The sequence below is a fragment of the Equus przewalskii genome, chromosome 3, assembly GCF_037783145.1.
Source record: "Equus przewalskii isolate Varuska chromosome 3, EquPr2, whole genome shotgun sequence".
Classification (NCBI taxonomy): domain Eukaryota; kingdom Metazoa; phylum Chordata; class Mammalia; order Perissodactyla; family Equidae; genus Equus; species Equus przewalskii.
The window spans coordinates 77,593,765-77,607,103 of record NC_091833.1 but is presented as its reverse complement, the minus strand read 5'-3'; positions in this window follow the sequence as shown (position 1 = coordinate 77,607,103).

Sequence of the window (13,339 nt, the reverse complement as noted above, 5' to 3'; positions counted from 1 at the left end):
ATTAATGGCCTCCCTGCCCAGCACTTCTTTTTCCCCTGACATTTTAGTGAAAGCCTTTTTTTCTACTCCAGTCTAACATTTACTCCTTCAACTTTTCTGTCAGACTTCTTTTTTTCCCTGAAAACCTTTAAGCTAACCAGATAGAACAATCACCTTTTTTTTTTTTTTTTACTCATGTATTTAAGCCCCTTTCTTTCTAATCACAGATTCATCGGAGGCATAACTTTCACGGGGAGTAGTCCCCCCAAAACCTCCCCGACGGTTTCTCTTGCCTGTCCCTAAGCATCTCCCAGGAACGGCAAGATGATGTTACACTTTTCTTCAGGACTCATTTCCACACATCTTTGTGGTGAAACTTCAAACGCTCTTCTCCATGTCCGGCTTAAGCGACTGCAATCGAACTGGCAGTCTTCCATCTGATGGCAGTAGGGGCTTAGCAAGTTTGTCACCATCATCTTGAGGACCCTTGATTGTGTGAGAAGCAGTCCATCTTACTTGTTAAGAGGATAGATTGTAGCATGAGAGAGAGACTAGGGATCTGATCAAACCCTGGCCACTTCCTAGCTGTATGGCCCTTGAAGAAGAAACCAAGCCTCAGTTTCCCCACCTGAAAAAGAAATCACATAATAATGGTGCTTAGTTCATAAGTACACACATTGCATGTTGTGACAGAGATCAGTTGTTGTTACTGAGTCTCTCTGCTCCCTTTTGTCCTTGATAACAGAAACTTGGATTTGTAGCTGGTTTCTTGGCTGTCTGGAATAAAGATTATATTCCCCAGTTTCTCTGACAGCTAAGTGTGGCCATGGGACTAAGTTCTGGCTGAGGAAATGCAAGTGAAAGAGGTGTGTGTAATTTCCTGGAAGTGTCTTTAAAATGAAGGTTTGCACATTTTTATCTTTTTGTACTTTGCCCTGGATAGAATTGGGATACAATGGTGGGAGCTCTGCAGCCATCTTGGGCAATGAGGAGAATTAGGGAAAGATATCCACACGTGACAATTTAACAAAATAGAAAGAACTCAAGTCCCTAACATAATGGAGTACCATAACTGCCGTGGACTCAGCTTCCAAATGTTGGTAGGGGACAGAGAAATATGTTTTATCTTATTTAAGTATTATATTCTCTTCCTGTTGTTTGCAGCCAAATCTAATCCTAAAAAGGACCCACACATAATAAGTACTATAATGCATTATGGTTGTTGCTTCAGCCACTGCTTAAGAATTTAGGAGAATCTGTCCCCACCTCACAATATAGCACAACTGGCAGGTGCACCTTCTATCATTCCAATGTTTATTGAACGTTAACTATGGCCTGGACAAAGGTAAAGTGCCTCACATGGAATATCTCACTTAAACTTCACAACAGCCCCATGAGGTAGGCACTATTTTTAACTTTCATCTTATAGATGAGTGGATTAATTTGCTGGGACTGCCATAACACAATACCTCAGCCTGGGTGCCTTAAATAACAGAAATGGATTTTCTCATGGTTCTGGAGGCTGGAAGTCCAAGATCGAGGTGCCGACAGGTGTGGTTTCTCCTGAGGCCTCTCTCCTTGGCTCATAGATGGCCGCCCTCTTGCTGCCTCTTCATATGGTCTTTCCTCCGTGCCTGCACGTCCCTGGTGTCTCTTGTGTCTGAGTTTCCTCTTCTTATAAGGACACCAGTCAGACTGGATTGGGGCCCATTTTAATGGCCTCATTTTATCTGAATCATCTCATTAAAGGTCCTACCTCAAAATAAAGTCATGTTCTGAGGAACTGGGGGGTCAGAGTTTCAACATATGAAGTTTGGGGGAGCACAATTTAGCCCACAACAGTGAGAAGACTGAGTTAAAGACAAGTTAAGTAACTTTCCCCACACCGCACAGTTAGGAAGTAAGAGAGGTGGGCTTTGTAACCAGGAAGTCTCCTTCCCGAGCCAGTGCAGTCAAACACGTAGTACGCCGCTTTCCAACCCACGCAATCGTACCTTCAGCTTGACAATAAGCCCCCAGCTTCCAGAACTCTGCACATCTGTTGGTCTAAGTTAGATTAAATCCATCGGCACAGATCTGAGCTCTCGGGGGTAGCTTTATTTAATTACCCTTCTCTTTGTTATCTGCTAAATGTCCTGGAGGCCTTTGCCCCATGTCACCACAAAGGGCCCTGGTCACTTTGTTCCTCCAGCTCCTAGGGAAATGCGCCCACTTGAACACTCCACCCTCCCCACCAGCTGACACCCTTAATACAATGTTACAGGAAAAGGCCTAACCACTTCTGTAGATGGCAAACGGAAGCTATAGGGCTCTTCCACACTGCCCGGCATGTGTTCCATGCAGGGTGACCCTGGAAGCCTGTAACGTTCCCAAACCCCAAGTCTCAAATCCTACCTTCAACATAAGAGTCATCTGTAGGAGGCAGAGTGTGTCCCCAGCCCACTGGGCCATGCTGCTGCCCTCTGCCATTGCTCCCTGCTCCTCTTTCTTGTTGTACCTCTCAAGGCTCTTGGCTTCTGTCATCCTGCTGCTTGTGCCCATCACAGGTCATTGTCCTGGCACCTCCTTGAACACAAGCCTTCTAGGAATTTTTGTTGCTTTCATTGTCACAGTTTTCTCCTCTGCTACATCCTGCTGATCCTAGAAATGGAGAACAGAGCTATTGACTTAGGTGCTTAAAAGCCAAAGAGAGCTCTGTTTCCAGCTCAATCACAAATACAGGGTCAAATAAAAATACTTAGCTGATACAAAGTACTTTACATATGTTAAGTCAATTAATCTTCACAGCCACCCCGAGTTATCTCTCCCCTTCTACCTAAGAGGAAACTGTAGCACAGAGAGGTTAGGCAATTTGCTCAAGGTAACACAGAGCAAGGACTTAAACCAATGCAGTCTGTCTTGTCTATAGAACTCATGCTTTTAACTATCATGCAGGTAGTATCCACTTATCACAATTTTGTCTTTCTTTCTCCCCAGGTAGCACACAGATGTAGACACAGACACAAATACACACATCCCAAAGATAGGCCTTGGAGTCCAACAGGAACTCATGCACCTAATTTGTCAAAAAGTTTGACAGATACAAGGTCGAGTTGCTCATGTACCATTACATTCTATCCCCAAGGTCTCGGAACCATTCCAGGCACTTTCACACATATTATCTCATTTATCCTGGCAACAGCATTCTGAAGGAGGCACCATTATCTCCATTTTACAGTTAAGAACACTGAGGCTCAGAGGGGTTAAGCAACTTGCCCTAGATCACACAGCTCAAAGGGATGGAGCCAACATTTGAGCACAACACTTTCTCTACAACGACTTGTGCCCAGGTGGTAGACTAGGCGACCTCAGGCTTGTCTCGCTACCCTGCATTGCCTTACTTCTCTGAATGCTGTGGGAATTCTGAACAAGGCTCCGGGGAGGAGTCACAGGAAAGGTCCAGGGCTAGCTTTTATATTCAGTTTAAAGTGCACATTATTGTGTTAATACAAGCATCCCCCGAAATATCTGAATTCCAAAATAAACTCAAGCTAATCTCCCGCAGCCCCACCTACCACTTCACCCCTCCCTCACTTGCCAAAACACATCCAATGGAGAAACTCAACCCGAAACATCTCAAAAGTGTTTGTGCCTGAAGTCAAATCCATAAAATCTGCATTTGCTAAAACCCCTTCTCTGAAAGTGTATTAATAATGTATGGCCAGAACTTGCAGACAGTGTGATCATTGTTACAGGGGTTTGTAGCCAAAATACTCCATTTGGTGGAGGTTTGATTTTTGCCCAGTGAGGACACTTTTTGTACAGTTTCTAAAGAAGGCAGATGTTCATATACTTGCTGATTCGCCCTGGCCCACAAAGCCAACAATGATTTAAACCAGAATTGCTTTCGATCTTCCTGAGAACCTCATTTTTATTAAGAAGGGCCTTGCTGCACGAGCAGTCTGTCGTTCGAGTAGGAATACCCATGTGTCAGACCTCATCCATTTGGTTCCTGGTTCTCAACCCCCGCCAGCAGTTCAAGGAGCTGAGCTAGGGGCTGGAGAGGCACAGTGGTGGCATAAAAGGATTTCTGGACCCTCTCTTTAAGAAAGCCCAATATACAAGAATTCTAACCAACAGAGCAGGTAAATTAGGGGTCATCTCCTGCTGTCTTCCAGGCATGCTGTGGAAGATTCACAGAACGTACATATACGAGTTAGGGATTCTAACCAGACCCTGCTGCATATCAGCTCTGAGACCTTGGACAAGCTTCTGAACCCCTCTGAACCTCAGTCTTATCCTCTGGGCATACTCAATACTTATGTTTTAGGCTGTTATGAAGTAACAAATTTTAAAATACCTAGTATAGTGTCTGGCACAAAAGAGATACTGAAAATATTTTTCTATCTTTTAATCTGAAAGATTAAATCTTTCAGAGAATTCTGAATTCGAATTTTAAATATTTTTCCATCTAAAAGGGCAAGTTTTAATTTATATGCATTTCTCTAGGAACATTTCTGTTAATCAAAACAAAAAGAGAAATCCTGAAAGTATGTAGATGCCAGTAATATCTGAAATCTTATTCTCGATTTCTATGTGGTAGCCACTGGAATTACTCAGAATCAGGTAGCCATGTTTGGTGTTCCCTGTCCAGGACTTTTGGGGCTATGGGGATTGCATGTGATGAGGTGGGCAAACCACCCCTTCCACCACTGCACTGCATATGACCAAGAAGAAAAGGAGGGTTGCATATGGCCATTGTTCAGTTCAGTTCAAAGATCTATGGGCAAGGCAATGCCAAAGGCACTGAAGATACATACATGAAGGAAACATGATCCCAGCCCTTGAGGGGCTCACAGCCTGGTGGGGAGACAGATGACTAAACAGAGAATTTTGTGTGAGCTGGTCAACTCTATGATTGGCATGTGAACATGGAGCATTAAGGGCCCGGAGGAGTTAGGAACAACTTTCTGGAGGAGGTGATGCCTGAGCTAAATCTGGAAGAAACCATCCATCCACCCACCCATTCATTCATCCGTCTACTCATTCACCCACCCACCCATCCATCCATCCATCCATCTACCCACCCAACCACCCACTCATCCATCCATCTACTCATTCACCCACCCATCCATCCATCCATCCACCCATCCATCTACCCACCCAACCACCCACTCATCCATCCACCCATCCACCCACTCATCCATCCATCTACTCATTCACCCACCCACCCATCCTTCCATCCTTCCCTTTATTCAGCAAATATATGTTAAGTGTTTCCTATGTGCCAAACATTGCTCTAAGCTCTGTGGTTAGAGTGGTGAACAAGCAGATAAAGCCTCTGGTCTCGAAACACAGAAATAGTTTCAGAGAGTGATGCAACAGCTAAAAAGAAAATGGAGAGTGATGGGGGGTGGGGGCCTTGGAGCTGGAGGAGACTATTTTAGATTAGTTTCCTGCAGGAGGAAACCTTGAGTCAAGACCAGAGTAATGGAATGGAGACAAGCCATGGAAAGATCCAGAGTTAAAGCACGAGGCAGAGGGAATGGGTAAAGGCTCTAAGGTAGGAACAACTTGGTCTAATCATAAACAAGACAAAATTTGAAAAACCAGCTGGAAGCCAGTGTGGCTGGAGAGCAGTGAGAGAGGGAGGGGGATGGGTCAGAGAGGAAGACCTCTTTGCCTAGTGAGCCATGGCAAACGGTGTCCTCAGTGCAATGGGAAGCGACTGAAGGGGTCAAACCAGGAGAGGGGTGTGATCTGATTTCTGACTTGAAAAGATTCTTGCTGCAGGAGTTAGCCAGCAGAAGTCCTGAAGAAGGCAATTCCAGGCGGAGGTGGAGCACAGCCCCTTCCACGTGTGCACCTCCTCTGGTCAGTGTCACCTTCCATCTGCCTCTCCCACCTCTGCTTTCCATCACAGCAGGGCAACTGACATGGCCATGAGGTCGGAGTCAGAGTACACAATCAGGGACCTAACAGATGCCACTCCTGGCAGTGCTCTGTGGATAATCCCTCTTATTTCTAGAAATGCTGGCCCAGTTGCTAGACTCCTCATGTAACAGCAATGAAGCCTCAAGTGTGTATGGCATTCCTACAGTTTTTGCAGGGCATTCGCCATGATTATTTGATTTTGCCCTGGGAGGTAAAAACATCAGGGAATTTTTTTTATCCCCATGTGGCAGATGAGTAAGTTGATGCACAGAGAGGTGACTCAGTGTGCTCAGGTCACACAGCTGGTTGATGGCAGGGTCAGGACTAGACTCCTAGTCCCCTGATTCACAGCCTGTAGTGGATCCACAGGGATTCTCAATGGGGCGCTATTGATATTGAGTGGTGGTGGAGGTGGCAGCGAGCAATTCTTTATTGTGCTAGACTGTCTCAGATATTGCAGAACATTTTGAATCCCTGGCCCCTGCCAGTAGCACTCAGGTGGAAAACCTTGTGACAACCAAAAAGTCCCCCACATATTTGCATACACCCCGTAGGGAGGATTGGTACTGCCACTGGTGGGGAACAGCGGAGTTCACTCATCTCTTTCATAGATGGGAAAACGGAGACATCAGAAGCAGAAGGCACTTAGCAGCTGTTCACATATTTGCTGGATATTATTTAAACAGCTGTCATTAACACTCTCCTCCAGCCTTATCTAGTAAGCACAAGGATGCTGACCCGTTCATGGTCATGAATGAATGGTGATGCACACCATTCATGAATTTAGTCATTCAACAGATAGTTCCTGATTGCCTGGTAAGTGTTCTGTGCTAGATGCCATTGACGTGATGCTGAAGAGGGACGTGGTGCTTGTCCTCAGGAGCTGGCAGCCCGGAGAGGGTGGGGGTGGAGCCCAGGAAGCTAATGAACAATTATAAGGCAAAGGGTGGCAAATGTTACGATGAGGTCACACAGGTGACATAAGAACCTAAACAAAAGCACCTAAGCCAGATTTGGAGGCACAAGGAAGGAGGGATTTTCCAACACCCACAGCTGTCCAGAACCTGATCATATTTGAATCGAACGAGCTTGCCCTTAATGAAGATGTTTAAACAGGCTGGATCACCAGATGGTTGGTAAAACGTCTAAGGGGTTCACGCAGCACAGGTGAGGTCAAGCCAGCTGATGTTCAGCATCCTTTCCGGTCCTGCAGCCTGGAATTTCTGTCGGATCCACAGAGGACCGTGAACAGGATGTAATTTCATCTGATTTCTTCAATGCTATGTGGCACTGATGTAACCCCACGTCAGATTAGGTTATAAAAAGAAAATAATACTAGGAAGAATTTGTTTTCCTCCCAAAGTTCTTTCTACAAAATATTGACTTAAAAAAAAAAATCTTGTCCTTATTCCACCTGTCCATTCATATAGGGAGTTGTTGGACAGGACTGAGCATCAAGAGGGGGTGCGAAGCATGAGGGTGGGCTTCGGGGAGGGCAGGGCAGGGGGAGGTTCCGCTCTGGAGGAATTTTTAATTGGGCACTAAGAATTTTTTTCTCTGAGGTAGCCAGACGAGCCAAGGAGAGCCCCTTAGCTCCAATTTACTGTGGTCTGTGCTGATCCAGGGAGGTCGGCAGCTCAAACGTCAGCAGGGGACTGCTCCTGACAACTCTGTGACAACGGAGAGAGTCTCGAGGGACGAGAGTGCCCAAGAACCGCAAACGTTGTTCTGCCTTCCAGGAGGTGAAGTGTCATCTTTCAGCAAACGTTCCCTCTGTGCGAGGACAGAAAGTGCCAGCCAGAGAGCTGCTCTAACTGGGTAAAAAGTCATGTTTGTGCCACTCTTGTCAAAAGGACAAGGCTTAGAAAAAGGAATCGGCCATTGGACCGGGCGATGATTGCAGATTCTTGATGGCTTAGATTTCAACTTCAAGGGACAAAGCCATCAGCATTACCTTTTCTTGTTGCTTCTGTTTTTTAGATTGGACATTTTTTACACCAATCAGACGTCTGCTAGATACCTATGGGATAATTAAAAACTAAAATGATGGCCACCAGATGTTTTTCTTTTTTAAAAACAAATTCTCTCTGCTCTGCCCATCACTCGTGTTCTTTTTACCCCCCTAAATGCCCCTCCTAATTTCAAATATTCTCTTCAGTTTGGCTTTAACAATCCTGTCACCAGGGCTGAACTTCATTTTTCATCACCCTGGTTTTGATGGAGAGAAGCATTGAGATAAATGGGCTGTTCTCTTCGAGGATTGAGATGAATTCGCTTTCCGTGTGCAGTGTTCAATTTAGGGTTCCAAACATGTCTTGTGGTTGTCAAACCATCCACTGACCTGTGGTTCAAAAACCATCACATTTGGGAGAAATTTTTGATCTTGAGCCCCTGCATTTTCAAGAGTTGGTCTTTAAAACTCTGTCTTTCCCATCCACCCTCGCCTCCTGTTCTGGACTCCTTGGGTTTTCTGTTATCACTTCCTTTCTTAAGTTTTCTCCTTCTGACCTCTTTTATTTCCTTCCCTTTTTTCCCCAATTTTACCCAAACTCCACCCAATTTGGGCTCAACAATTTCTTTTTAGCAAGGGGCTCTGCTTAGAACATAACTAGATTCTGGGGCTCCTCCATATTCATGTCAAAAGCTATTCCTGGATTTCTTGTCCTAAATAATATTAAGTACCTAATTAACTTTTGCTTAGAAATCATGGTCCCTATAAAAAAATGTAACACTCAGTAAAACATCCCTATAGAAAATGTAATATATGAACAAAAAGGTAAAAATTACCTGTAATCTTGCTATCCCTATTAAGAATGTTAAAATGAATTTGTTCATTAAAATGAATACTCTTAATATTTTGGTATATTTTCTTCCAAATACAGGGATGTATATGTATTCTATGCAAAAAACACTTCTTTTCCTTAACTTAAAAAAATTAGGAAACAGGGAGCACTCCAAGTTCACTGAAATACACAAGTATGATGGGTGACCCCATAGAGAGCTGAGCAGGACTCACTTCCGACCTTCAACCAACTGAGGGTGCGACTGCCATGCAGCACACATGGAGAGTAAAGCTCAGTTTTCTTACCTTGACTGGATCAGAATCACCTGGCATGATTTGAAAAAATACAGATGCCTGGGGCCCACCTGTTGAAGTTTTGTTTCAGTTAGTCTGAGGTGGGGCCTTAACACCGTATTTTTTCTTCCAAGATCGTCCCATGATTCTAATGTGCAGCCAGAGTTGAGGACGCTGGCACCATGATTAGCGGTACCCGAAGACACCATATCAAATGGAGGCTTTGGGAGCTGATGGTCACCTCTCTGGTTGATGTGGGAACATATTGTGGGGTTGGAGGCCCCACATGTGATGTAGGGGCACAGGTGCTTAGCCTTCTAGGGACTAATTCGCTGGAAGTCTCTGGATTCTCTTATGTTCTCGGTTCATTTCCTCTTCATCCTCTTTTTATTTTCCAACACATGCCTGATACATGAACTGAGCTCACTTCATGGCCTCATCTGTCCTCTCTTTACCGGGTGTTGTTTCTTCCTCTGCTCAATTGACCCTCACTCCTCTTGGCAATGGCTGGGGAATTTCTAGATTGTTGGCTAATGCTTGTGGCCTCTTTTGAGGCATCTTCCTGAGAAACTACTGGCTTTGTCCTGTGGGCCACTCTTTCTGCACTGACTAGATATAGCTATAGAGAAATATAAAAATAAGAGGGTAGAGGCAGCAAAATTTTGATTAATCAGATTCTTAATTTCCAGAGCACTACTGGCTCTATTCAAATTGTAGGAGAGAGAGATAATCATAGAAAAATAATCTGATATCAAGGATTTTCGCTAAACACGAAGCCTAGCAGTCAACCAGTTTCTAGGATTCCTTAATCTGGGATCCACAGTTAGACTTTAGAAAATCTGTGAGCCACTTAAAATTGAAGGTAAATGTTGGGTGTGTACCCAGGTGTGCATGTGTGTGTCTTTTTTTGTGGGGAGTATGAGGATATTTTCCAAATGGGTCCTAATTCAAGAGAGGTTAGGCATCACAATTCTTGCTGTGGAGTTCTTATACTCCAGGATCACTTTTATCTCTTCCTGCTCCTTGCCTCTCCCATCAATCCGGTTTGTGTCCTGCCTCGCTCCACTTTTCAGATTGACTTCCCTAGGCCAGGCCCTCCTCACCTTTCACCTGGAAATTGTGAAGTTTCCTCTCCAGACCCCTCCTTCTCTCTCTCTTTCCTGCCTTCCTTTCTTTGCTCTTTTCTTTACCAAACATCTCTCCTTCATTGAAGTCATTCTTGTCACAGCCACCAGGTCCTCTTATAAACTCCAAAGCTGGTCATTCTCCAGCTTAAAATGGGAGTGTTCTCAAACTGCCTACAGTCTAACAATCACGCGTTTGGTCATGGCATTTAAGACCTTTCACACCCTGGTCCCAATTAGCCCCCTAATGTTTTCCTCTATGACTCCAGCCCTGACCCAGCTTCTCCACCTCTGTGCCTTTGTATCTTCTAGTCCCTTCACCTGGAATGATCTTTCCTTTACTGCACTTATCCATGCCCTATGCAAACATAAAATGGCATCTCTGCTATGACGCTTTCCATAATTCCACTGGTTCTCACTCTGAACTCCCGTTGAATTTTATCCGTACTTGAATTTCTACTGGCATCATCATTGTTTATGTACATGCTTTACTTTCCCTGGAGGATAGGGCACACGTATGATATATCTCTGCATCCTCTATAGACTCAAGTATAATACTTCTGCACATAATTGGTGTTCTACAAACGCTTGTTTAATATTACTCTCTGTATTAGTCAGCTTGAGCTGCCATAAGAAAATACCACAGACTGGACAGCTTCAGCAACAGAAGTCTGTGTTCTCACAGTTCTGGCAGCTAGAATACCAAAGTCAAGGTTCCAGAAAATTCAGTTTCTGGTGAGGCCTTTCTTCCAGGCTTGTAGATGGCTGCCTTCTTGCTGTGTCCCTACATGTCCTCTTCTCTATGCTCATGGAGAGAAACACCTCTTCTTATAAGGGCACCAGCCCTACTGGATCAGGGCCCCACCCTTATGACCTAATTTAACCTTAATTATCTCCCTAAAGACCCTATCTCGAAATACAGTCACATTGGGGGTTAGGGCTTCAATATATGAATTTTGAGGGGACACTATTCAGTCCAAAAAACTCTCTTTGATCTCTATCTATATCTGTCTAAAGTATAGGTAGACAATCTCCAGTGTGCATAATAAGGATCCCAGAGTCATGATTTCTTAATCAACAAATCAGAGGTCAGTGGTGTTCAATGTACTCTATTTACTAAGAAAGGAAAAAAGAATCACTTGACATTTTGCTGTATTATTTTCCAAACTCCAGTCATTTGCAAATCACTGTCATAATTTTTGTCATATCTTTAGACCATATGTACCGTTGTTTACTTAAAATTACTCTTTAAATTGATTCATGATTCGCTTAAATATTTTAGGGAAAAAATTATCTGTGAAATCACAGATTTGATAATATTTTTATAATGTACATTAAGGCAAATAGAGACAATTAAAATTATTTGCTCAAAATGTTCACTACTCCACCCTACAGAGCCCCACTCTGCTGGGCAGGATTCTATTCCCAGCCTATGATGTCAGGCTTGGCCATGTGACCGGCTTTGCCCAGTGATGTATGACGCTCCTTGGCATCAGATTTACTAGGCATTGTCTGGACTTGCCATGATGCGTTCTTCTTGCCTCAAGACTGAGTCAAGAGCTGTGCTTTAAGCTGGTCCTAAAATAAAACATGAGGCAAAGCTGAAAACAGGGGCAACTTACGTGCATGTGAGTGAGAAATAAATGCTTGCGATTGTAAGCCACTGAGAGTTTTCTTACCGGTCATTTGTTACTGCAGCCTAACTTACCTAAGCTGACTAACCAAACACTCATTCGCATATTACCTGAAGTCATCCTATGTAACAACACTTTGAGAATGCTGCCACCCTTTGAGAAACATTGCTGAGAGCCTTCCGAGGGCTTGAATGAGGGGGCAAGTGTAAGGTACCTCTGTGGTTTGTTCGTTTGTTTCAAATGACAGTGTCTTCATCTTTTTGGGGAATTGCTTGAATGGAATTTTAAAAACCTGTGAATGCCACACATCCTGACAAATCATCGACTACAACTCTGCTGCCACCGGGGGCCCCTGTCCTCGTAGCATCAATTGCTCAGGATGGTGCTTCTTTTGCACGAAGGGAGAAAACCCTTACACTTTCAAACTAGCCTTTAGTCTCAAGAGGCGGTGGGTGAGACTTGGCATTCAGATGACCTAAAGGCACTTTTTGTCTCAAATCCTCCAATTTCTCCCACAGACACTTCAAAGACTTCAAAGGCAACTGGACTTTGGAGAGTGCCAGGCCTTTGAAGTGGGGCATAGAGCATGTGGGAACGCTTCTCAGAGCCGGGACAGGTGGATGGTTTTTAACACAAGTGAACTGTGGATAAAATAAAAACACAAAGTGTTAAAGGATCCCTTATCTCTCTGCCCATTGCCTAATCCGTGTAATCTTGTAAAATACAAGTTTTCTGCTGTGGTCAGGGAATGGCAATGAAGTAATTCATTAATATTCAGTGTTGTAAAAAGTTGCTGCCGTACCTGCTATGTAAGAATAAAAAAATTTTAAAGAATCTCAGCATCGTAGTATAGAATTAGGGGACATAATTAAACCGTTGGTGATTCAAATACACTTCTTAAAGCCCCTCTGGGCCACTGCTGAGAACAGCAATTATCTTTTGACTTCTGTCCCCCTCCATTCTTCTCCGTTCTGCTGCCTCCAGATAATAATTATCTCCTTTTGCCAAATCAAGGGTCTTCCTTAGTTCTCTTCCTCTTAACTCCTCAGCTGCATGTGACAGTTGACCTTCTCCTTGAAACTCACTCTAACCCAGTCTTCTATGAAAGTCCACTTTCCTGATTCCCCGCTGAACTCCTAGCAAAGGTTTTTGTTCACTTTATAAGCTTACTTCCTTCCTCCTCCCTAAGAGGCATCCTCCTCAAAGCTCCTCGGACCCTGTTTTTCTTCTCGCATGCTCTCTGCTTGGAGAAAGTCATCCATCATTACAAGGTCATTTCAAGGCTGACGCCTCCAGCTCTGACAACCCTCTGCCTCAGGGTGTGTGACGGGCACCTACACAGAGGGCGTGTCCACTTGGATGTCCTACCATCACTTCAAACTCAATGTGTACAAAACCACACCCATCTTCACTCCAATAAAACCTATTCTTTCGCTGTTCACCAAATTCCCATTTTCCTTGGAATCATCTTTCACTCATTCTTATTTTTGAGGACCTCTATCCAATCTATCCCCAAGTGAGTTAATTTCTCTTTAAAATATTTCTTGGATCTTTTTGTTTTCTTTTAATTTCTGCTTCCAACATCCTAGTCCAGACCGTGGCACCTCACGCCA